Here is a 24,057-nt window from a genome sequence, read left to right as displayed (position 1 = left end):
CCTGAAAGTTTTAGTATTTTTTTAAATAAGTTTTAAACGTTAAATGTTCTTTAATAGTTTTTAGAAATATTTATTCTGCTGATATTCATCTGGTAGGTGAGAATGTAAAATTACATTTTGACACAGATAAACAATATAATGTGATGTAGATTTTAGGCCATACGGCCCATTCCTACCCAAATGAATAATAAACCAAGTGCCCCCACCCCTCCTGCACGTTTTCCATGTCTCTGCTTCAGCCCACCTTATTTACATATCTACATTGCCTTCTCAGGATGACATCAATTGCGGCAGACACCTGTTAATCACTCATTCATTTAGATCAGGTGTGTAGCAGCAGGGAAACTCCTAAAACCTGTAGGACGGTGGAGCTGAGGACCAGGGTTAAGAAACATTAAATGAAGAAAAACCAGAGCAGGGCTGCAGCTGCTACTGAGAGAGGGCCTGAAGCTTTGACCACATGCAGAATGGATACGGTACAGTTTCACATGGATCAGAAATTATGGAGTCCAATCGTAGCATTTAAACCAGCTGTGGTACAAATGCAGAGCTCCAGAAAGTTTCCACAAGGAGTCTGGACCCTGAATGAGGATTGAGCCAGTCAGGAAGTGAGACGTGGTTCAGCGTTAAGGATGTTTAATGAAATTAATTTCATTTAACAATCAGTTGTACCTTCTACTTTTGGGGAATCATCTACACGTGTGACTCAGGGGGTAGTCGTGGTACGAGAAAATGGCTCAGGGGGTCCAGGAGTCAAAAAAAGTTGAGAACCACTGAAGTTTCTGTCTGATGGCTCAACAAAAGTCACATCCACTAACGGTTTAGCTTTAGTTATTCTGGTTGTTTTGACTACTGGTTTTCTTCACATGATAACATAACAAATCCCGGATGAGTCCCCATTATGTCATGCCCCCTCTGACCATCTAGGACAGGGGGTCAGGAACCTTTTTGGCTGAGAGAGCCATGAAATAGTGATGTGTCGGTCATGAACGAACCGGCTCTAAGAGCCGGCTCGTCATTGGGAGCCGTCCCGTCCCCCCTCCCCTCTTGCTTTGGTGAAAGCTACAGGCGATTGGTCAACATGTGTAACTGCGTGTCCAGACTGTCCACACATAGAGCAGTAGGGGTGGGGAAGAGGGAGGATCGGACTCAGACACACAGCAGAGCACATGCGGGTGGAGGGAGACGAGAGGGAATGAGGAGGAGGAAAAAGGCGAGAGAGAGGGAGGGGAGTGCAACAAAGACGGTGAGAAAATGAGCGCCAGCAGTCAAAAAGTGGAGATTTCTTAAAGTGTTCAGTTATTAAATCCATAGAAATGATAAATATTTGATATATTGCTTTTTTTTAAGTTAGTAAATCATTTTACATATAGTTTTGCATTATTTTGGTTATAAATGTACTCTCCGCAACAGAAAATTTGAGCCACTAGGGAGCCGAAAGAGCCGGCTCTCTAAAAAGAGTCGGAATTCCCATCACTACCATGAAAGCCAAATATTTTGGAATGTATTTCCTTGAGAGCTATAATATATATATATATATATATATATATATATATATATATATATATATATATATATATATATATATAAAACACTGAATACAACTAAATGTGTGCAATTTTGAATAAGACCAACATTTTCTCATCACTTGTAGCTCATTGACGCCAAAAGTGTCCTTTTTGTCACTTAAGTACGAAAAGGGGTTTTCCCCTTTTCTGACTGCAGATCCCAATGCAGCGTAAAACTTGCGTGATGGGATGTCCGCAGCCAGGGCACCAGACGAGCTCATTGTACCACACCCGAACCCTATCCTCTTGTTATTTAACCTTCCCCTCACCCCTATCCTAACCTTAACCATCTTGCTAGCTAACACTTTACCCTTACAGTGACCAATAATTTGTTTCCCACATAAAATTAGTTGGATTTGGACCAAGGCAACGCGAAGGGGAGGTTTCAGCTACCATGGGGGGGATTAAAAGTAGAGGGTATTTGTAACCTCCCCCTCGCCAGATGGTATGCGATTGGTACGTTCTCCTTGGGTGGCAAATCCAAAAAGTCACAGTCAGAATGCATGGGAAACACATGCTTGGTCACAGTGAGAGTAATGTTTTAGGTAGCAGGAGGGTTAAGGTTAGGATGAGGGAGAGGGGAAGGTTATAAATAGCAAATGTTAAGGTTTAGGTGATGTTAAATGAGCTGGTTCGGTGTTGCAGCAGCAGACATCCCAGGTGTCAGTTTTACGCTGCATTAGGATCTTTAGTCAGAAAGGAGAAAAACCCCTTTCCGTTTATAAGTAACGAAAAAGGGCACTTTTGGCATCAGGGGTTTGACGCAGAGGGTGGCTGGCCAAGCGTTTGTTTATGACGCGCTGGGAGTGAGAATGTGTTGCCTAAACAGGTGCGGTACAAAATGAATGGATGTTAAAATGCACGAGAATGTTTTTTATGTTTAACACTGTGGTTTCTGTGAATTATCTGAGAGCCATATGCAGTCATCAAAAGAGCCACATATGGCTCGCGAGCCATAGGTTCCTTACCCCTGATCTAGGAGGACGAGGGGACAAACACAGTGGAAAATAATTAAGGTTTGTACAAAGGTGAAATGAGGTGAAGAAAGTAGGTTAAAACACAATGATTTATTAACAAAAAGTCGTCTCCTTCTAACTAACTAAAATGGCTTCAAATGACTAACTGAAAACCACTCCCTGGTTAACAGGGAGTGAACAAAACCAGTAGCCAAAACAACCGGAATAACTAAAGCTAAACCGCTACAGAAAAAGGCCACTTTTGGGTCTCCCAGAATGAAGGCTGGAGACAGGCTTAAAAACCCTCAGGAGAGGAAGATTGCTGAGTTGTTTCCGCTGTTGGAGCAGCTGCTGCTCTCCACGGTCCTGGAGTGTGAGGTGAAGAGTACTCTGGAGGTGTCCCTGGTGCTGAAAGCTGTACTGTGGGGACCATCGGTGGGGACACAGGGCACAGGAAGAGCAGGAGGCAGAGGAGCCAGGAAGCAGGGGTCATCACAATGTGCATCATGAAAGAGGCCACAATAAGGCGTCTTAGGCAACGTTCACACTGCAGGCAAAAGCTCATCAAATCCGCTTTTTTCCCCACATGCGACCCATATCTGATTTTTTATGACCGTCTGAACGGCACAAATGCGATTTCTTCAAATGCGAGTACTTCAAATGCGAGTACTAATTCCAACACATAATTGATGTTTTTGAAAGTGACTGCAGTCTGAACAGTCATGTCGCATTAAATCCGTCTCCTGCGTCACTTAGTCAGCGAAGGTGAGTGCCGTGTGTGGATGTTCCTGAGGAGAAGCGCTGACAGGAGGGTTCAGGAGTCTGTCTGGATATCCCCTTTGTTAGGTTTAGGAATTAAAATTACAGGAGAGCCTTAGAACGGGAGCGGGAGGTGCTGTTGGAGAGAAGCGTTTCACCGGTCTCCATCTCCGTGAAGGGAAGGGGGTCTTTGTGAGAGAGGGATTCTCCGTGAATGAATTAAAGTGGCAGTGTGTACTTTTTCTGGCGATAGGGGGCAGTCAATACTTAAATCGTTGCAAGAAAGCTGTATTTTTGTGTTGGAGTAAGACCTTACCAACAGATGCCCATTAGGGTCAAAAAGCCCTGGGGATTGCAATCTTTAGCAAAGTAACAAGCACATCAGATTCCCTTTCATCACTGGCAACAATTGGATAGGTTATTGTGTAAAACAACATTTAAGAATGATGAAAGTTTCATAACCGTTTGTTATGAATCAGTAAATGCATTTTGTACTCATGGGCTCCCGTAGAAGGAAACATGGTATCTAATATGGTGTCGCCCAGAGACTTAGACCCAGTCCCATGTATTTCAGACCTGACTTTTATGGTTATATGTTATGATGCCACCAATATTTTTCGAGGCATCATTTCATTCCTTTTAACAAAATTCTGATGAATATTTCCAGAAATTAATGGTAAAAAGTACACATTGTCTCTTTAATACTGGAACATTTCGGTGAATAATAATTCAAGGAGGAACGGCGTTTGACCGCGTCACTTGGGGGGCCCTGTGGGGTGGGGGGTGGGCACTCCAAGAGCATACATATATGTATATATATATATATATATATATATATATATATATATATATATATATATATATATATATATATATATATATATATATATATATATATATATCTATATATATATATATTGCACTTGTTTTAAACAATTCCTGTTTTTGGGTAAAAACACAGTTTGAATGAGCTCTTTTATATACAGTGGAGTACAATTGTCTGTGACTGACTGCTGTGAGCTACATCACTCAGAAAGTTTGATAAGTAAAGGGAGAAAATAGATGACACTTACAGGAAATACCTTATTGTTCACTTTGAATGCATAATTCATTAGTGTGTTACCCAGAGAGGCACGGGCTGACTTGACAGCTGAACTGTGCACAGTCTGTGTTGACCTGCGGACCTGCAGCACATCCATGAATATTAATGTGTGATACCAGGACACCAAGGACGCTCATTATAACACCAGTCCATTATTTCACACCTCCAGTGGTTTGAGCGCTGTAATCACTCGTGCTCGTAAACTGGAAAACTAATGGGATTACAATCTCAGGATGAGACGGTCGTCTTGCTGAACTGAATTTAGCTCCTCTAGAAATCAGAGGAAAAAAATCAAATGACAATGAAAGCTTTTGATTATTAGTCATTCAAACTTATGGTGCTTGGTGCATGCCAACACAAAGACAGAATGAGATGGAGTCCCACGTCACAGACAGGATTACGGACCAAAAACCAACCAATCTAACCCCCATATACATAAATCTCATGATTTTAATGTGTAGAGCTATCCACTATCTATTGGTGTTTGTGCACATGACAGGGCACTGCAAAATGTTATAGAAAACATATTTCAGTAGTTATCTTCATACCTTTGGGTCTGGTGTCATTTGAATTTTGAATGGATTACTTGCACCAGAACAAATTACAAACTTCTATTTGAAAATATCATCTGGTTTTATGTATCCCTGTGGCGACATTTGTGTATGAGTAAAATATTAAAACTTTTGGCAGAAATTTTTATTTCAGACAGTAACCCCCCAATTCCACTACCTCCGCTCTGCTGCGCTCCGCTCCGACACGAACGCCGGAGCAAAATCGGTCCCGTTCTAGTCAATCAGAGCAATTCCACTACTGCGGCCGTGCTCCGGCAGTGCGGCGCCGTGCGCCGCCCTCTGTTCCGGCGTCCGACAAAAATAGAATCGATCCTATTTTCGCCGGACGCCGGAGCACCTCCGCAGTAAATGGACAGAAATCACAACCGTCCAACAGGAAAAGGAGCGGGCACAACTTCCGTTTTTCACAATAAATCGATAAACAAAAGGCGTTTTTTGTTTCATATGCACAAGTTTAACAACTTTTAACAACTATCAGTGGCGGCTGAAGTTTAAATGCACAAAAGTAAGCCATAAATACAGTTTCCACTATCAAAGTAGTCACACTGTTGATCCAAACACTGCTGATCTCTCAACACAAATGATGGGCACATTAAACAGTTCATGTCGATGCTTCTCCCACACAACTGGTGTTTGGATCTAACTTCCGCGTTTATTGCTCGGACTGTATCGCAAGATCTCGAAAATCCCGCGCATGCTTATTTGCCCCCTCAGGTCTCCGCACCGGAGCGGAGCCGTTGTAGAGCGGGTAGCAGTAAAAATTGAGTTCGGAAGCGAGCGGCTGCGGAGGGCGGGGGCGGAGCGGAGCGGAGGTAGTGGAATTTGGGGGTAATTGTCATCATGTAGTACTTTTGTATTATTATTATTTAAATTATTATTGTTATTATTATTATTATTATTATTATTATTATTATTATTATTATTATTATTATTATACCTTGTTGCTGGATCCCATTACTGTCAAAATCTGCTCCTGCCTCCCTGACTGTGTCTCTCCCCTGCCCTTGATTAGTTTTTATTTGTCTCACCTGCCCCTTGTTAACCCGCTCATGTGTTCCTGATTTTCCCCTGTGTATTTATACCTCCCTTCTTGTATCAGTCTTAGTCGGATCATTTTTTGTTGTTAGCGTTGTTTTTGTTCTGTCGTTCCCGCTCTGCCATTAAAACCATTTTACTTTTTATCTGTGCCTGCATTCCTGCCTCCTGATCTGCTACACCACACATGGTCCGCCGCCATCGACACCCGCAATGTGACAATTACCAACGGGGCTAAAAGAGTTATTTTCTAACGCACTTTGCCTTACGCCCTGGATCACACACGTTGCACTTCAGTTTAAATGAAAAGTAATGATGGGTGTTTCGACCACGCCAGTCACGTACTTTGAGATTTATCAGCTTGTAAAAGTTCGTAATCAGCATGACTACAAATCAGGCGTCGGTATGTTGCATTTATGACATCACCACATAATCTTCTCCCACCCCACCCCCCACCCCCCAGCGTAGCTGCTACTTACCACATGACCAGATTTATGGTGGTTCTTTCCTCCTGAAGGAAGGATTTGAAGTTTGAACTTACAGTAATTTTCCCTCAGTTTTTCTCCGTGTCTGGTTTGATGACGTCACTTTCGTGAAAAGCATTTGTAGTCCTGGACTTATTTTCACACAAAACCTAAAACAACGTCCCCCCCCCCCCCCCCCCCCCCCCCCCCCCGTTAGAAAATAAACACGTTCTTGGTATCAAAATGTGTCTTTAAAATTCACGGACATCATGTGTGAGATCCACGGCACATAACAAGCGGATTTAGAAAATAGCTTTTTTAGCCCCATTGACTTGCATTAGTTTATTCGTTCTTCCGGGGACCTATGATGCGAAAGTAGGTGGGCGTGACTTAGGCTCCCTATGAGGGTAACTCCCTCATCACTAAGAGTCTAGCAAAGGCAACTGGACAGAAGTGGAAGAGAAGTCCAGTTGCCTTCATTTTAAGTATTCAAACCCACCTCATGACTACATTTATTGTGGTTAAAACATAATCCAACCAACAAGTCACAGGAGCTCTTAGTTTGCTTCTCATGCCAGCTTTAAGCTGCTAAACTCAAAGTGGTCAAGGACAAGAAGTCAAGTAACAGGTTCGATTTAGGGCAGCAGATGGTGTCATAAGACGATTTGGTACATGACTTAATAAAAACGAAGACAAATTTTCAAGCAGACACTTTCAAAAGCTGAAACATGATTAAGGTTATGTCACCGTTTTTCAGCTTATGACAAAATAAAAACATCTTTTGTTCAAAATGAAGTAACCTTCTTCTGCTCTATTGTCCATCCATCCATCCATCCATCCATTTTCATCCACTTATCCGTAGTCGGGTCACGGGGGCAGCAGCCTAAGTCAAGAGGCCCAGACTTCCCTCTCCCCAGCCACTTGGGCCAGCTCCTCCAGGGGAATCCCACGGTGTTCCCTGGCCAGGTGAGAGACAAAGTCTCTCCACAGTGTCCTGGGTCTACCTTTAGGTCTCCTCCCGGTTGGACAAGCCCAGAAAACCTCACCAGGGAGGCGTCCAGGAGGCATCCTGACCAGATGACGAAGCCAACTCAACTGGCTCCTCTTGATGAGGAGGAGCAGCGGATATACTCCGAGCCCCTCCCGAATGGCCGAGCTTCTCACACCATCTCTTAGGGAGAGCCCAGACACTCTGCGGAGAAAACTCATTTCGGCCGCTTGTATCTGCGGTCTCGTTCTTCCGGTCACTACCCAAAGCTCATGACTATAGATGAGGGTAGGAACATCAATCGACCGGTAAATCGAGAGCTTCACCTTCTGACTCAGCTCTCTCTTCACCATGACAGACCGGTACAATGCCTGCATCACTGCAGATGCAGCACCAATCTGCCTATCGATCTCACACTCCAGTGTTCCCTCACTCGTGAACAAGACCCCGAGATACTTAAACTCCTCCACTTGGGGCAGGACCTCATCCCTGACCCGGAGTAGGCATTCTACCCTTTTCCGAATCAAGACCATGGTCTCAGATTTAGAGGAGCTGATTCTCATCCCAGCTGCTTCACACGCGGCTGCCAACCGCTCCAGCGAAAGCTGAAGATCCCGTTCTGATGAGGTCAACAGGACCACATCATCTGCAAAAAGCAGAGACCTGATCCTCAGGCCACCAAAACGGATGCCCTCCACACCTTGGCTGCACCTAGAAATCCTGTCCATAAACATTATGAGCAGAATCGGTGACAAAGGGCAGCTTTGGCGGAGGCCAACTGTCACTGGGAACGAGCCCGACTTACTGCTGGCGATGCGGACCAAGCTCTGACAACGGTCATACAGGGACCTAACAGCCGTGTCAGAGGGCCTGGTACCCCATACTCCCAGAGTACCCCCCACAGGGTCCCCCGAGGGACGCGGTCAAACGCCTTCTCCAAATTCACAAAACAAATGTAGATTGGTTGGGCAAATTCCCACGCACCCTTCAAGATCCCCCTAAGGGTATAGAGCTGGTCCAGTGTTCCACGGCCAGGACGAAAACCACATTGTTCCTCCTGAATCAGAGGTTCAACAATCCGACGGACCGTCCTCTCCAGAACCCCTGAATAGACCTTACCAGGAAGGCTCAGGAGTGTGATCCCCCTGTAGTTGGAACACACCCTGTGGTCCCCCTTTTTAAATAAGGGGACACCCACCCCGGTCTGCCAGTCCAGTGGGACTGCCCCGATGTCCATGCGATATTGCAGAGCCGTGTCAGCCAACACAGCCCCACAACATCCAGAGCCTTAAGGAACTCCGAGCGGATCTCATCCGCCCCTGGAGCCTTGCCACAGAGGAGCTTTTTAACCACCTCAGTGATCTCAGCATCAGAGATTTGAGCCCAACTCAAATTCCCCAGACTCTGCTTCCTCACTGGAGGACGTGTCGGTGGGATTGAGGGGGTCTTCGAAGTATTCTGCCCACCGATCCACAACATCCTGAGTAGAGGTCAGCAGCACACCATCCCCACCATAGATATTGTTGGTAGCGTATTGCCTTTCCCCCCGAGGCCCCGGATGGTAGACCAGAATCTCCTCAAAGCCATACGGAAGTCTTGTTCCATGGTCTCACCGAACTCCTCCCATGCCCGGGTTTTTGCCTTGGCGACCACCCGAGCCGCGTTCCGCTTGGACTGCCGGTACCCGTCAGCTGCCTCTGGAGTCCCACAGGCCAAAAATACCTGATAGGACTCTTTCTTCAGCTTGACAGCCTCCCTAACCGTCGATGTCCACCAGCGGGTTCAGGGGTTGCCACCATGACAGGCACAGACAATCCTGCGACCATTGCTCCGGCCGGCCGCCTCAACAATGGAAGCACAGAACAGGGTCCATTCAGACTCAATTTCCCTCGCCTCCCCTAGAACATTTTGGAAGTTCTGTGGGAGGTGGGAATTGAAGCTCCCTCTGACAGGAGACTCTGCCAGACGTTCCCAGCAGACCCTCGCGATACGTTTGGGCCTGCCTGGTCTGATCGGCATCCTCCCCCACCATCTGAGCCAACTCACCACCAGGTGACAGTTCAGTTGACAGCTCTGCCCCTCTCTTCACTCTATTGTCAGCATTCCTAAATATTTGCAAAAGGGGTTCTAGAACATGTTTTACAGCTAGAAACTGTTAAGCCCCTATGTAAAAGATAAAATTAGTGAGGCTCAAAGTAGTCCAGGAGCCAAGGGCCCCCCCAAGAGGTGGCCATGGCCACCTCCGGGAAATTGCTCCCCCCCCCCCCCCCCCCCCCCCCCACACACACACACACACACACCACCCCCAGGAAAAGCCAGTTTTAGTAAAACATATTAATGTTCACTCAAACCATAAATTATTCTTTTTTGTTCAAGACATATTTGTAAAACGAAGAAAAAACAACCTAATACAATAAATGAGGAAAGAAATAATCAGAAAAAAATACATGTTTCTGCTGCTCACCATTTCAATGTTTTTCTTTTAATCTCCATTGTTTTTTTGTGAACATGGCAACACCGGTGAATATACTTGGAAAAAAAAATCAAATTAAATGTGGAATAAAATTTAAATAACTGAAATTTATTTTTCTGAAATGTTTGTGTTTGTAAAATGTAAGTTAAATGTTTTGGATGCATAGTGTTTTTTTTTTTTTCATTAAAAACGAATAAAGCAGCAATGCAATACATCACCACAGGCTAAACTCTCCCAGAGTTACCACAAAGACCAATTTGGTGTGCCACCCCAAACATTTCTTTGGCCCTATCTGGCCACCCCTATCAAAATTCGCTGGAGGTGCCCCTGCCAGGAGCCCTGATAAATGCCCAAACACAGCCCCGTAATAAAGCAGCACAATGGAAAGACTGGTTTGCTCTGCCGCCTCGGCCAGAACACGAATATAAAATGAAATGCCTGCTGGTTGGCTGGTTTCCTCTGATGGCTCTATTAGGCTGTCTGAAGCTAGAAACCTTGCATACAGCTCATGTAGAGTATCCGGATTATATGACAATCATTCAGTCTGAATATTCCCTGTACATCCTGGAATGCTGCATGTGTGCTCCAACATTCTATAATATTGTTTTCTTCTTGTCCAACAAGGGCTTTAGCAGTAATTGAATTAAATTCAGTTCATTTATTTTGCACCAAATCACCATAAGAGTCGTCTCAAGGCCCTTCACAAAGTAAACATTCCAATTTAGGTCAGGTCATTAAGCCAATGTAGCGTACCAAAAGGCCAAGTATTTCATCAAAAGGACCAGAAGTTAACTTTGAACTTGCTGGCCAAACGTCTTCACACAGGTGATTCGGACGCAGTGGTGCAGAAATGAAGATGACCTCCTGCGTGCTTCATGAGCCCTTAAGGCTGCAAGATGCAGGACTTCTTATCTTCTACTGTCTGAATAAAGTCTATCATCCCTGGTTCACATAAAGGACTTTAAAATTTCCTATAATCATATTTTGTTGAATGAAGAACATGTTTAAATCCAAAGTGTTTGATGAATGTGTCCTATACTTTACATTGTGGGTTAAAATGATTATATTTCCTGTAATGATTTATTTCAGATCTTAAATACTCCAGATTAGTAATTGTTGAATTAATAATTTAATCCATCAGTGTGAACACAATGATGTCATATTATTTTTATTGTTTAGCATTTTCACTTCGCTCTAAGAGTTAACCTCTAAGTATCTTCCAATTTTAAACTTCACTTAGACACTGAGGGCTGTGGGTGCAAGTGGGGTGGGGTGGTGGCATCAGCTGGCATAGGCCAGACAATGCCCGCACTGCCCACTCACCACAGCCATGGAATACACCTCATCAACACTCACTAACACTATATTGGAGCAGGCGGAGGGAGACTAGGGGTCTTAGCACACCTCTGGAATGTTCATTTCTACCGGGAACAATAGAAGTATAGATAACTGGAATACACATCCAGTCTGCCTAAGAAATGTTAAAAAGCCCACTTTAAGTTCTGAGATGCTAACCCTACTAGTGCAGTTGTTATTATGGATATCCTCAGTTCTAATTAAGCTCTGGATCATGAGTGAAGTGCGTTTACTCTCATCCAGCACACAGACTCTGTTGCTGCTGCAGCATCACCTTGTTCCTCGCTGAACGAGTGAAAATCTTCACCAGACGGTTAAAGTTCCTCTTCAGAATCAGTCAGCCATTACCAGACAACGAGCTTTGTCAACAGTGAGCAGAGCTGTCAGCACTGTAAGTTTCTCTCTACATAACGAATAATAATCGCTCTCGTCTCCTCTCCTCAGCCAGGAGTCTCCAGATGAGAGACAGCTTTCAAACTCTAAAAACCTCAAAAACTTCAACAGAAACGCCCAAAAGTGTTTCTCGGTTTGAAGTTAAACATCTCCACTATCTTCTGGTGTAAAGTAAGAACTTTATGAGGATTATAATTGCAGCTGTGGCTCGTTGTGCATAAAGGGTTAATTTTACAGTGATCTGCTGGTATTTCATCGTGAACTAGACCAAAGTTTGGTCTAGGAACGCTTCACAGCCCCTAGCAGCATCCTGGCTGGCCAATCACAGATCTCTATAGGGGTTTCAATCCTATAGAGAGCTGTGATCGGTCCACAGTGGTGGGCCAATCACAGTGCTTTATCCGTTTTGTGGGACAATCTGAGCCCTCTATTCGTCTGGTGGGCGGGATGGTGCAACAGAGTGGAACTAGATGGCTAAAGCTAGTTTGAAACAGCTTTTACATGAATTTGGACTATTAGGACTGTTTTATCAGAATCAGGAGCAGATAGATGTATTTAAGTCCTTGTTTTAGAGAAAAGGTTTTATTTCACCTTCTTCAACAGCGGACCGCCTCGTTTACCGACATCCATTGCGATGAGTACGTCACGTTGTTAATTGTCCAGTAGCAGAAACGGTAGAACCCGCCCCACCACCGAGAGCCGTCAGTGGAGCACTACCATTCTTAGTGGCCTAGTGGTAGAGTGTCCGCCCTGAGACTGGGAGATCAGGGGTTCGATTCCTGGTCGGGTCATACCAAAGACTATGGAAAAAATGGGACCCAATGCCTCCCTGCTTGACACTCAGCATTAAGGGGTTGGATTGGGGGGTTAAACCACCAAATAGTTCCCGAGTGCGTCTGTGTCTGCTGCTCACCGCTCCCCCAGGGGATGGGTCAAATGCGGAGAACAGGTGTGTGTGTGACAACTAATGGGACTTTAACTTTAAATAATACTTTGTTTAGTCTGGCTTGCCAAGCTAGGTATTTCAGTTATAAGCATTTATGACTTATTATTTTTATTTATTTATAATTCCTTATTATTGAATGTACACAAGTAGGGTCAAGTGAAATCTTTGTTTATATAGGTATATATACTTTTGTATTGTGCATTGTTGTTATGTCAGTGCTCAATAAATATCTCCATGGTTTTGTAATTGATGATTACAATGCTGTGATATTAGTGAGGTTAGTACACATCTTTATTAGCCTTAGTTTTAAACATTTGTATTACAGACCATGAGAAGCTATACAGTGTTCTAAACCCATATGCCCTTATTGTTCTTAGTGTGGACATTTCCTCTAGGTGATCCTGAGAGGCTTGGCCTTTAGTTAATCAGCCTAAGACGTCAAGACAAGGCAGCTTTATTTATGTAGCGCCTGTCATTCACAGAGGTAATTCAATGTTCTTCACAAAGCTGGACTCCCAAAGTCAAACTCCCGCTTGTGCAGTTCTTTTGTGCGTTCATACTGTATTTATGTCCGTAATCCATTTTTACTTCCTTTCTTACACAGTTTAGTAAAAGTGATTTGTTAACCTGACATGTTTCAGCTAGTAGCTCTCCTCAGAGATCGCAAATGAAATACCAGAAAAACAAGATCGCAAACTGGAGAACCAACACATACAAGCACATTAAAACCTGCGGATTCCCAACATGGGCAACAAGAAAAGGAAAACTACAAACAACAATAGAAAAGAGGAACGAACCAGAAACACAGAAAGACCAGAACCAAAACCAGTAACAACCCTTCCATTGATCAAAGGCATAAAGGATGAAAAAACATGTCAACATACCAACAAAACCATACATGAAGTTGAGTACACCCAAAGGACAAGACATCAGCAGATAAATAATGTGGAGTCATATAGAAATACCATGTGGACTCTTTAATAAGACATACAGAGAAACCAGGTGCCAACTCAAAACACGAACAATAGAACATCAAAGGGAGCATGAGGGAAACAAGTCAACAACACACAAGAGCAGCTAAACAAGAAGCAGAAAGTACAATAAAGAAATCAGCCGTAACGTAACGGCCTGGGACGGAACACGGATCATAAACGCAGAGCAACAAAAGTATAAAAGATGGATAAAAGAAGCCATAGAGATAAGGAGACATGGACACAGGACCATGAACAGAGACGATGGAGCATACACATTGGATCATCAGCAAGGAGGACGTCACCATCCTCTGCTGTCCACGGATAGAAGGAAGTGACGCCACCATCACCGGCGATCTGAGGATGGCTAGAGCTACTAGCTGAAACATGTCAGGTCCTAGTGGTAGAGTGTCCGCCCTGAGACTGGGAGATCAGGGGTTCGATTCCTGGTCGGGTCATACCAAAGACTTTGAAAAAATGGGACCCAATGCCTCCCTGCTTGACACTCAGCATTAAGGGGTTGGATTGGGGGGTTAAACCACCAAATAGTTCTCGAGTGCGTCTGCGTCTGCAGCTCACCGCTTCCCCAGGGGATGGGTCAAATGCGGAGAACAAATTTTGCACACACACCTGTGTGTGTGACAACTAATGGGACTTTAACTTTAACTTTAACTTTAAACAAACAACTTTTACTCAACTGTAAGAAAAGACCTAAAAATGGATAATGGGCTTTGAGAGTTACCACCATGGACTGAATAAGCCAGTGAGTGGCCAGGCCTATCCTGTAATGAGCCCCAGCTCTCCCAGCAGCTATCTCTCCTCCTGAGCTTCTCCTTTAAGTGAGCTGCACATGTTCCTCCCACAGCCTTCAGTGGCATGGAGAATAAAAGCTTTTGAGTTGTTAACGACATTTTTCTCACTCTGAGTACAGATGAACCAACTGTCCGATGGTAATACACCAGACTCTGTAGCACATGACAATCTTCTCACAACAGTGTACTTGCATTATTAGGATGCATGGACATTACATTAGTGGTTATTTTGGTCAATAATGATTCCACGTTTGTAAAAGTAATGCTAGCACGTTTACAATGATGATTGAGATTGGTCAGAACGAATTGAGGGTTGTAGTCTCAGCGGTTGTAGTCCTGAAGTCCAAAAATCAACACTTTTCAGAGAAAATGTTTTAATTTCCCAAAATGAAATGTAAAATAAAAGCAAAGCCATTAATTGATAAACGGTGACCCTCAAAACCTCTTGATTTAGATGAAATGGAGCTAAATAAAATATAACTGTATTGAAAAGACACCAAGCAACACTTTGTATGAATGAATTAATGAATTTACATAACAACTAAGGAAATATACAGGTATGGCTTTACATATAAGAACTGTTGTGTTGGTTGGCAGTCTGATGTTGGTTTCATGTAGTTTCACATTCTTTACAAAACAATGATAATTTGGTGTTTTATTAACAATTACAGTTATAAAGAAAACATTCAGGTGGTAACAAACAAGAATTTATTAACAAAACTGCTGATGTCTTTCCAAAACTCAAGTTTGAATGCTGAGTGGATTTGCCAGAATGTGACATCATCAGCAGGCGCAGGACCCCGAGCCGATCTGGCACCAACACCAGTTCTGGATATGGGGGCCCTCAGCAGCAGCAGACAGCTGTGATCAGCTCTGAAAAGCATTGATCAGAATCTGCAGATCCCCTTTTTTACACAGAGATGAGCCGGGGAATCTTCTTTCGGTCGGCAGTCTGGGAGCCTTGTGGCAAATAGGCGGCATTGTTTTCTAAAAGAGGCTGTAGTCTCCTGGAGGGGGCCGTCGGCTGGAACACTGCTGAACATGCTCCCTCTCCTGATGATAACTGTTTACTCTATTTATCATAGAATGTGCTACTACTAGTTTGTCTGGGGGGTGTGTGTGTGTGTGTGTGTGTGTGTGTGTGTGTGTGTGTGTGTGTGTGTGTGTGTGTGTGTGTGTGTGTGTGTGTGTGTGTGTGTGTGTCTGCTCTGTCTTCTCCATCCCCAGTGAGTCGTGGAGGATGGCTGCTTATACTGAGCCAGGATCCTCTGGAGGTTTCTTCCTGTTAAAAGGGAGTTTTCCTCTCCACTGTCGCTAAATGCTTTCCTAGTATGAGGAGGACAAGTCTGTGCTCGGTGGAGGGAATTGTGCCATAGTGAATACACTCCCAGCTGATTGCACTAAGAACAATGTTGACCCAAGTCTCTGAAACGCCCTCACTCTGAAGCATGTATGGCGTTAAACCACCAAATGGTTCCTGAGCGCAGCCACCGCTGCAGCTCACTGCTCCCCTCCATGGGGATGGGTCACATGTGGAGATGAATTTCACCAGTGTGTGATGATGTCTATGGAACTTTAACTTGACTTTAATATCGTATCACCAGGATTTCACCAACACACAAGCCTAGTAGTAAGTACAAGCTCACACACACCACGACAGTCTAGCTGTTGTTTTTATTTTAAAGATGACTTAGTTCATATCCAGTTCCACACACTCTTCTGCCTTTGGGATATTATAACACCCTAGCATGACAGCTAGCTACGGCCATCTGGAATACTGTCAACTACTAAAGTTAATCAGCTGTAGATGGACTTCAAAGGATCACTTCCTCAGAGATTCATTAATGTCCAGCCAGTTAACAGGAAAATTGCACATATTTGCTACCACTATTACTATTGCAGCTGCATTTAGTGTGAATGTAGGACATATTATCTTATTCATATGTGTAAACAGATTTAATACAAGACTAAAGGTGTGAATATTCAGTCTGAATTGATCTGACTCTCATCAGAATATTTTAAAATACATCAGCCAACAATGCTGACCAACAATCAGAAAAATCTGTTTGCTTCTGACAGAATGAAAAAAGAAATGATTCACTCACAACAACAGCTGGAACTACATTAATTTTCAGACGGACAAAAGAAAAAACAGTGGCCAAAATTGCAGTCTAAATGCACCAGAAAGCAGAGTTTAACACTTATTTTATAGAATGTAATTTATTCTTAAGCCGTACTGCCCAGCTCTACTTGTTTGGATTAAATACATTCAACTGTGTTCACTTATTATCACATCCAAATCTTCCTCTCATCAGCCACCTAAAACCATCTCACTCTTCACTGTCTCACCCTCAGCAGGTCTGGCTCTGCCTGTCTCACCCTCAGCAGGTCTGGCTCTCCCTGTCTCACCCTCAGCAGGTCTGGCTCTGCCTGTCTCACCCTCAGCAGGTCTGGCTCTCCCTGTCTCACCCTCAGCAGGTCTGGCTCTCCCTGTCTCACCCTCAGCAGGTCTGGCTCTGCCTGTCTCACCCTCAGCAGGTCTGGCTCTCCCTGTCTCACCCTCAGCAGGTTCCTGCTGAACTTCATCTGATCTCTAATATAAAAACAGTGAACATGAATAAGGAGTAAAAAATACTGTTTTAGGACTAGTGCAATATTAAAATCATGGTTGTTATAGTATTATTTAGTCGTGTTCACTTGTTATCATACTCGAATCTTCCTCTCATCATCAACCATCTAAAATCTCACTCCACTGTAGCACCTACCTGCACCTCAGCAGGTCTGGTGCTCCCTATCTCACCCTCAGCAGGTCTGGCGCTGCCTGTCTCACCTTCTTCATCATTTTCCTGCTGAACTTCCTCTGGTCTCTTATATGAAAAAAGTGACAAGAATAAGGTTTGAAAATAAAATGTGATGAGAATGTCACAAACAAGCAACAATCTCACTTACAAACTCCATTTTTATGTGGAGATTGAACTTTTTTATTTATTTCGTGTGAAATTGTTTTTGTCTGTTACTGTCAAATCGTGTCAAATTTGTCATTTTTTGTTGACTAGTAGTGTTGTTTAATGTTTAATGATGCCTAGCAAGATGTTGACGTTTGTTAGCCAGAAATACAATTATACTCTTGGACTAAATTATTACCGAGTCACATTTCCTTTCTTTCTTTTTTTGCCCATGAGAAGAACTCTGAGCTGCTGCCGTCCCGGCTCCGACTCCCGCTTCACTAAGCCAGCCTGTCTAACTCCCTGATGGGAGGGGCTGTAACGGTGAGAAGTCTGCGGTGTCTTTCAAAATAAAAGCTCGCAAGTCTAATATTTCAAGATCAACTTTTTTCTTCTACACGTAATTGGGGGACAAATGCGCGTTTGCCCAGTGTTGGAGGGGACACGTCCCACCTGGTTCCTACACCCTTGGTGAGGACGTCCAATGATCCATCTCTCGCTCTTCACCAGTTACAGAGCCACGCCCATCCAGGCAACAAGTTACAGTGCAGCCCAACTTCAGCTGGGTCATCATTTATGGGCCCCTATCCCAGCCCTAGAGGTGAAACTTCTTCCAAAGTGACCTGATTTCACTCGTGAGAGCAGCTGATGAAAGGGCCAAAGCTGCTGATAAACTCCACTATGACAGGCGACACCTTGGCCGACCACTCCCTCCGCTTGCACCTGGTAACCGCATGGCCGTCAAACCCGACAATGAAAAAAGTTGGGATGCCAACACCTTCTGTACTTTGTTCACAGGGTGCTCTCAGGTCCCACAACGTGCAAACCACATGTTGCATCGTCCGCCGTAACAGACGGCATCTGCGACCTCTGCACCCACTGCTGCCACAGGTGGATCTTGTGAAGGATGAGGGGAAACATGCACAACAGGACAGTTATGAACACCCTCTTTTACAGGTTCCAGTTACACATCCAACGATGTCCACTGCTGCAGGACCTCAAGAGGTAGAGTCCCATCTAAAGGACTCTATCAATCAGGGGCGGATTAAGGACTGAAGAACATCCGGGGCTTAACACACGCACACACATGCGCGCGCACACACACGTGACATGCACTAGTCAACATCATATATGTTTTGTACCACATAATTTTTAATCTGAAGCTACATATTAAGCATATTCAAGGCAGAGTATTGTTCCTGTTAGTGTTTAGTGTGAGATGATAGTAAATATTCCCTTTCTTTCTCCATCAACTTTACCTGATAGTAAGCTAACTTTAGGCAAACCAGCAGCACAACAAATATTTTCAAATAAGACTCACAAACCTGAGTCAACACCAGTCTCATCAAAGCTGGGGTTCTATCGCGGTACTTTTGGTCTAAAAAACGTCCTTATGTCCATCTTCACTCATGCGTTTCAGGCAGAGTGTAGAAGAAGCCGACTGCTGAAGGGCTTCTTCTTCAGTGGTGGAGGCTCAGGCAGGCTGTATACAAACTACTGCCAGCTGCTCCCTCTCTGTTGGACTTTGGTACTGCATGTTACATCCGCAATTTAGATCCGGGGCTTCAGCCCAAGTAGCCGGGCCTAATGCCGCCCCTGCTATCAATTACAAAAAGGTGCTCAAGTTACTGTGTTGTATGCATTAGTTGTTATTGTCATTCTGATAAGGGAATATTAGTAAACCCTGTTTGAGTTAGACATTTTCAGGAGTTCTAGGAAGCTTGTTTGATGGTTTTCTTTTTCATATTAGAGTAAAAGTAAAACCGTTTGGCTCCTTGAGTTAAACGTTGTGAGTAGTCCTAATACGTTTGTCCCTTTTTCCCTTAAATACTCATTGATGTAATGTAATGGTCCAGTAGTAAGTAAGTACATTTTATTATAGCTCTTATCATAGACCTAGAATCACAAAGAGCTGCACATAGATCAAAACCACATAAAACTCACGTCACAAAACAGAAATAGATTAACATCAGAAAACATAAAGTAAAACAAATGAAAGATGATTACAAGTTTGAGTTAAAAATAAGAAAACAACAAATTTATGTAAAAGTTGCTTTAAATAAAAGGGTTTTAAAGAGACAGTGTGTAGTTGTTATGGTTAATCTCTGTAAATATCCATTAAATGTAGTGGAAATTTTATTAAATGATATCCATTTGTTGAAAAATATTGGCGGCTTTGTAACATATAACCATAAAATTAGGTCTAAAATATGTGGAGCGGGTCACTGGGCGACGCCATGTTAGATGCCATGTTTCCTTCTAGGTGAACCCTTGAGAACAAAATGCATTAACTGTTTATCCTACGCAGCTACGTTTTGGATCACACACAAAAACACACCGGACTCCGTTTCTCAACGGTTTTGTTTCCTGTGTGTAGAGTGTCACACGTATATAAACAGGTGGAATTGTTCTGTTTTGTTTTTAGTTTCCAACATTCAAGGAGATGTTCTCAGAGCAGTGTGCTGTTTTTGTTGATAAACTCGTAGGTGTCAGATCTGTTGCCTGTGAAGAGCCTGCAGAGCCTTTCGTGTGTGTGTGTGTGTGTGTGTGTGTGTGTGTGTGTGTGTGTGTGTGTGTGCGTGCGTGCGTGCGTGTGTGTTTGTGTGTGTTGGGGGTGGGGGGTATCTGCAGTGTGTGCAGTTCGTTGTGGATTCTGACCCCTGTAGGACATAGGGCACTGGTAATAGTTGCATTTTTGCCGCAAGCTCAGAGAAGTGCAACGCCACACTTGATTGGAGTAGTTCAGAGGGTAGCAGGTATCCATGGAGGTCTGTTGTTTCTTTTCTTTTCTTTTCTGTTTACTTCTGTTATGAAGGTTTCACAATGAAGTACTCTTTTTTTCCTAGGTAAGCAGTTGGAAATTTGAACTTGACATGCATTTGAAAGTTTCTGGGTGCTGGCGCACTAGTGTTGGACTTCCTGTCTGGCCTGACCTGAACTGCTGAGTATGACGCATTCTGGAAATGTAGCAGGCGAAAAGCATTGACTGAAAACGGCAATTTAGCAGAGCAAAGTCTGTGGGACACATCCAAAATATGAAGCTTCACGGATGGTGGAAACACACCTTTTAACTTCAACAGCGGCTAATTGCTGCATACTTCACTGCCATAATGTTTATGCGTCCAGTAAAAGGGCTGAAGGCTAGTGCTAAAGTTCGAAGCTAAGAATCCATGCAGTGGGTAGGAGGAGGTGTGAGGGACGGCCCTCAGCTGCTACCACATCATATTTTAGCTGAATGTCCAAAGCTCTACTGCATTTAAAGTATGTAACAGTCCAAGAAGCCTTTTGCAATATTGATGTTGCACACATTGACACTGCAACTACAATTAATTTTTGATATACTGTGCAGCCCAGTAGACAGCAAGTTAAAAGAATGTTTTCACTATTTTTATGGTTGAGTCATTCTGGAGCCGTGCACGGTTAACCCTCTCAGGCTCAACATAAGTTTGATAAAAGGACCAACAACTAAGTCCTTCAGGGGTACTTCTGAGTGAAAAATGCTCATGAAATGCGTATGTGGAGTAACCAGGTAGGTAGGTTTTAACGTTGCACATCTGCATGTCAGATGAGAAAATGCATATTTTAACAGCTTCCACAACTTAATCCCTGCAATAAAAAGTTCTGATCTTCTGGTTAAAATAGTCAAAGATCAGATTGATATTTCATATTTCTATGGAATCTCACATTTTATGATTCATAAGATGACAACAACCCATTCTTTACATCATCTATCTGCCATTAATGACAGAATCCTGATTGAAGACTGAAGATGCATTTTGCTGTGAAAAAGTCTTTCACACAGATCTGCTCAGGACCAGCTGACTCAAGGTCAACAATTAAAGAAAAACATAATCCTGGTAAATGAACTTGTGGCCGGGCCTCCTGCTAGAGTAGTTCTGGTCACTTTGTCAGAAGAAAGTGCTTTTGTGTGTAACTGTCTCCCTAGGCTGAGTTGTAGACAAGAACATGCTCTTAGCCAAGTCTGCTGCTTAAAGGAGGAAAGAGAAAAAAGTCCAACACGAAGGTCGGTTTAGGTTTTGCTGTTCTTTTGAGTGCTCCCAACTCATTTTTTGCATGAATGATTTTAGGCACTGCTTTCGTTTAGGTTACAATACCTCTAGTGTCCTTTTTCTGTTCAGACACGACCACAAAACCTAAACGAACACATGGGAAGTTCTTTAAAAGGATCACAACCAAGTAGGTGAAGGTCAGAAGTTTAAGATCCAAGGAGGGAATTATTCCACGTTTCAAAACCCGGTTTAGAAGCATTATGGTTAGATCTAAATTCTGTTAGCATTAGCGGTGTGTGTAGTGATGTTTCCTGCAACTCTGCCTCCTTGCTATAGACACATGAATTCACACGCCCCGCCCCCTTCTGGTCAGAGGGCAAAAAGACAGATCTCCCCTTTTGACCACCATTGTTATTAACTGTCAGTTGTGAATAAATTGAGCTAAATAGTAGTGAAGTAAAATCTGTCAGCCTGGTTAACACATGCAGCACTGTAGACTGCACAAATAAACAAAAGGACAGTAGCGTAAAATTTTACAGGTTTCCAGCAACTAAAATATGCCAAAAACAATGGTTAACAGCCATGAAGAGAGTTTGTTGAAGCCAAAGTCTCATGACAAAATATAAAAGTAAAATATCTGCCCTACATTCTCAGAAACAAATAGCCATCTAATGATTTGTATGCTTTATTACATAGTCATGTGCAGCTGCGGGGCACGAGCACCCAGGGGAGAAGCTGCGGCTGAGACAGAGGCAGCAGCAGGCAAGACAGACATGAGCGTGTGTGAAATCTGACAACACTGGTGTGGTGTGTAGTTCTGTGTGACTCACAGTAACAGTCTTGTCACAAAAGACTGGGGGTGGGGGTGGGAGGGTGTGTGTGGGGGGTGGGGGGTGGGGGGGTTGAGATGAGTCTGGTCCATATGAATTAGCCGTGGTGGGCTTCATGAACGTTGTAGATGAACAGTGATTTTTCTGTGATCACCACAGTCAGTGAGGCAGTTCTACACCGCTATCATCAAGTCCACCCTCACCTCCTCCATCACCGTGTGGTACGCTGGAGCTACCACCAGGGACAAGAAGAGGCTGCAGTGTGTCGTGCGCTCTGCAGAGAAGGTCATTGGCTGCAAACTCCCCTCTATACAGGATCTGTACACCCCAAGGACATTGAGACGTGCAGATCGGATGATAGCTGACTCGTGTCTCCCTGGACACAGTCTCTTCGACTCGCTCCCATCTGGCAGAAGGCTCAGATCCATTCGGACCAGAACCTCTCGCCACAAAAACAGTTTCTTCCCCTCTGCAGTTGGACTTTTGAACGAAAATCCTAGGGCAGCCCACTCAAGTCGATTGGTCCCAGTCACGTGACCCGATGCTGTGCTTGAAAAACACTCAGATTAGTACCTACACGGGGTAGATAGCTGCTTCTCTAATTCTTGCCACTTTTTACATTAATAATTTTATCATGAGTGTTTTTTAACTTCCTATATTTGCTTTTCTCTTAATTTATTTTTTATTTATTATTTTTTTTCTTTCTTACCTTCGGCACCAAATACCGCAGCAATTTCCTAATGCTGTGACTTGGCACACATTTGGCAATAAAACCTTCTGATTCTGATTCATGAGATAAAACTACAGACATGCTAAACCTGAAAGAGACTCGTTTACTTCTCACGGATATTTTACGAGTGAGTGCTGACAATGCTGCTGTACGCTGAGACCGCAGCGTGACGACTGCTGATGCTGAGAGACTCATTAGGAAAGTAGAGTGTGCTTTGTTGTCTGCTGGAGATGCTGCTATGGAGTCGGTATTACACAAAGGCACTCATTCCTAGTGTCAGCCTGTGACCACACTGCAGGACCATCAGATGGTACCACCCCTCCAGTACAGAAAATAACTGTACCATCAGCTGGAGCTCTCCTCCAGTCACAATATTCATGGAATATTAGTCAGTTATGCAACTTCGTTAGACAGCACCAAGTGTTTAAGTGTTTATTCCGGAACTGCGCTGCTCTGGGTGGCTGCATGTTGGAGTAGCTCTGTTGACTATATGTAAGTTTTGCCTTTTTTGGGACATTTTTTCTTCTAGTTTCTCAAGAAAAACTGTATTTTTGGACATTTTACTTTTCTGTTTCTGGTGCTGTGAAGCTTGGAGGATTTTTACTGCAATTTTTTTCACTTTTTTCACTTTTTGAGCATTTATGATGCGTAACCATGGTAACAAGCTGGTTTACAATCGGGAGCAGCTGATTAACATTGGAAAGGTTGAAATAATACCTCAACTGAAGCCACAAATCCCAAAATGAGCTAAAACGCAAGAAGCGTGGATGCAGAGCAGGAGCAAAATGGAGACAGAGAAAGAGGAAATTCAAACCATCTCTTCCATCGATCATAATGGGCAATGATAAATCAGGTGCTGGTCAGCATCAGAAGCAGGGACCTGAAAAGGCTCAACAGCCTAATAACAAAGGCTCGTTCTCTTCTGGGGACGACTGTGGAACCGCTGGAGGAGATAATGCAAAGAAGGATTCTCCATAGAATCAAGAAAATTATGGACAACCCTGAGCGTTCTCTTCACAAGACTGTCCGACAATGGAACAGTGTCTTCAGTCAGAGACTTCTTCAGTTTCACTGCAACACTGACCGCTACTGGAGATCCTTCCTGCCAACAGCCATTGTAATATACAATAACACTTTGATGACTTGA

The 24,057-nt window shown here is 43.6% G+C and overlaps 1 protein-coding gene across 3 annotated transcripts in view; it reads right to left on the bottom strand.

Annotated features, from left to right (window-relative positions):
• Positions 1-24,057, bottom strand: part of lingo1a (leucine rich repeat and Ig domain containing 1a) — a 194,769-nt gene that overhangs the window by 112,921 nt on the left and 57,791 nt on the right. The window lies entirely within an intron of this gene.

Source organism: Nothobranchius furzeri, chromosome 14, assembly GCF_043380555.1.
Source record: "Nothobranchius furzeri strain GRZ-AD chromosome 14, NfurGRZ-RIMD1, whole genome shotgun sequence".
Taxonomy (NCBI): Eukaryota; Metazoa; Chordata; class Actinopteri; order Cyprinodontiformes; family Nothobranchiidae; genus Nothobranchius; species Nothobranchius furzeri.
The sequence above is the reverse complement of the archived record's forward strand: the minus strand, read 5'-3'. Positions and strand labels throughout refer to the sequence as shown.